Consider the following 3,277-nt stretch of genomic DNA (forward strand, 5'->3'; position numbering starts at 1 on the left):
CGGGGGGGGTTGGGGCGCCGCAACTATTCACACACAGAGCAGGGCCGATCAGGGGGTTGGTGTGCTGCACCCTGTCAAACACAGAGCCGCAGGGCAATCAGGGGATTGGGGAGCTCCCCCCTATTAGGCACAGAGTAGGGCCCGTGCGGGGGGGGGGGGGTTGGGGCACCGCACCCTGTCACACACAGAGCAGGGCCGATCAGGGGGTTGGGGAGCTCCCCCCTGTCAAACACAGAGCCGCAGGGCAATCAGGGGATTGGGGAGCTCCCCCCTATCAGGCACAGAGCAGGGCTGATCAGGGGGTTGGGGTGCCTTCCCCTGTCATAAACAGAGCAGGGCGGATAGGGAGGTTGTGGCCCCACCCCCTGTCACACACAGAGCCGCAGGGAGATCAGGGGGTTTGGGCGCTGCCCCCTGTCACGCTGATCCCGGTGCCGGGAGGCCTTGCGGCTCCGCTGATCCCAGTGCTGGGAGGCATATTACCCTTTTACTATATAGGATGGAGGCCTGGTGCACAGGTGGGGGCTGGCTGGTTTGCCCTGAAGGGTGTCCTGGATCAGGGTGGGGGTCCCCACTGGGGTGCCTGGCCAGTCTGGGTGAGGGGCTGAGGGCTGTTTTTCGGCTGGCGAGTGACTAAAGCTTCCAACCGCTCCTTGTTTTCTTTTCTTTTCTTTGTTTTTTTATTCTGGGCCAGCTTTAGCTCTGAGGCCTTGGCTGCTAAAAACATGGATACAATGTTTCGGTCCGGCTGGCTTTCAGTCTGGCTGGTTTCTGGAGTTTTGTTTAGCTTCTTATTTGCAACATAGTACATAGTTGCTTAGAGTTGTAGCTGAGAGGCCGGCAAGTGAGGCGGGGAACGTTGGAGTCCGCAGCAAGCAAGCCTCATGCTCGCTTCAGTGCCTGGCTGCCGGCTGCCATCTTGGCTGACAGTTAATTTGCATATACTCACTGATTAGCCAATGAAAAGGGTAGCGGTAGTATGCTAATTACCATGTTTCTCTTTTATTAGTGTAGATTATCTACCCTCACTCTCTAGCCTATTTCATGTAGCTCAATGATTTAAATATTACCTAAATGCTAAGTCCTGGATTTGTGTATTCAACCTTGTTCTTTATCTCTTGACCTCCAGGTTCACATAACCTATGCCACTTGACTTCTCCACTTGTGCATCTAACGGTCATTGCAAATTTAGCCCACATATAAAAACTGAGCTCTCTTCATACATACAACTATCATATAAACATATTCTGGCAAAAGTTGCAATACCTTATTTCTATTATCTGATTTAACTTAAAAAATAAATGACTAGTGTAATTAGGAATATTACTTTCAGTGTAATATCTCACTCTCATTTCTGAGGTACTCTAAGGAATGAGTGTTTGTTAACTAAAGTAGGCTGCATTCATGATCTGCTTCTCCATTGAAAATACAATATTTTCTGGGAAATTTTGTACATGGAGGTCATATGACTATGATTTATAAATATTAGATTTAAATATAAATATTAGATTTAAATAATATATTAGATTTAAATATAATCTACAGAGTATATTCCAAGCTAATTTTTTAATAAAATTCCTCTTCTAGCTCAGATTAAAATCTCCTGTTAGAATTCTAGGAATTAAAATAAAAGATGCAGGACTAGAGGGATCTCTGTAGTACTGAGAGCCAGGACCACAAAGTTGTTTGTGCTCAGGCACTTAGGTCATTCCTAGTGGAAACTTCATACTTCTCATATCAATAATTAATAATTTACTCTCTTCACATATATGTATTTGCATATATGTTTATATGAATGTATATCTGTGTATATATATATACATACTAGAGGCCTGGTGCATAAATTCATGCACTATGTAAGAAAATTATTTAGAAGAAATATTTTAGAGGCCAGGGAGGGACTGTGGGAGGGCTCCAGGGCATGTCCAGTCCATCTCACCCAATCCCGATCTGGGGTCATCTCACCCAGTCTTCATCTGGTCTGATCAAGGTTGGCCGGCCAGGGAGGGACCGCAAGAGGGTTCCAGGGCATGCCTGGCCCATCTTACCCAGTCTTGATCGGCCAGACCCCAGCAGCAAGCTCACTTACCTGTTGGAGCACCTGCTCCCTAGTAGTTAGTGTGTGTCATAGCGAGTGGTCGAATGATTGGTTGGACACTTAGCATATTAGGCTTTTATATATATAGATATATATACAATAATCCCCCCCCCAGTTACCCACAGTTTTGTTTTTTGTGGTTACAGTTACCTTGAAAAACAGCAAACCTAAAATATTAAATAAAAATATCAGAAATAAACAATTTAGAAATTTTAAATTGAACACTCTTCTGAACAGCATGATGAAATCTCATACCATCTTACTCCATCCACCTGGGAAGTAAATCATACCTTTGTCCAGTGTATTCACAATATATGCTACCTGACTGCAACCTGACTCTTAGTCACAAAATATTTACCAGTCCTCCTCACTTTTAATCAAATTATAATTATCATAGTCATATTCAAAACTGTTTAAGACTCTTCAAAAGATCTGGGAATACATAATTAGTTAGGGCAAAGCATTGACTTCTTAAAAACCAAAGGGATTTGACACTCCCACCAGAAAATATCTTTTTCATGTGGGAGCATCAACTACTCTGACTTGTCAAACTGAACTAATTAAAAACGTTTACAATTTAGAGGAAAAATCTTCATAGTTGATATTACAAGAAAATGTTGGTCATTCAAATTAAAAGACTTTTGAAAGATTATAAATTATTCTTACTTTTTAACACAATATAAAAATTATCAAGAGATAATCAAAAATTACCTCTGTCATTTTTTACTTACTGTGGTGTCTTATAGATAACTGATCATACATGGCTTATTGACATGACACTGCTTTATGTTAGTTTATTTATTTGTTTGTATTTGTGTCTTGATGTAAGCCCTGTATATATGTAAATAGTCATCTGATGATGGGTTGGATTTTTTTCTGAGATGTGTTCTTATGTATGTTTATGTGAGTGCAAAAGGGAATGTTTGTGTGTAAGAATAGTTTTATAATTAATTAAATTTGCTTGAGATGGTTGGTTATATTAGAATATTATTTAAAACTAGAGGCCCGGTGCACAAAAATGTGTGCACTGGCGGTGGGGGCGGTGGGGGGGTGTCCCTCAGCTGGACCTGTGCCCTCTCACAGTCTGGGACCCCTCGGGAGATACCACCTGCTGGCTTAGGCCGGCTCCCCAGGTAGCAGATGGCAGGCCCGGATCCCGTGGTGGGTCGCAGATAGCAG

The sequence above is a fragment of the Myotis lucifugus genome, unplaced genomic scaffold (assembly GCF_000147115.1).
Source record: "Myotis lucifugus unplaced genomic scaffold, Myoluc2.0 scaffold_1750, whole genome shotgun sequence".
In the NCBI taxonomy this organism is placed as follows: domain Eukaryota; kingdom Metazoa; phylum Chordata; class Mammalia; order Chiroptera; family Vespertilionidae; genus Myotis; species Myotis lucifugus.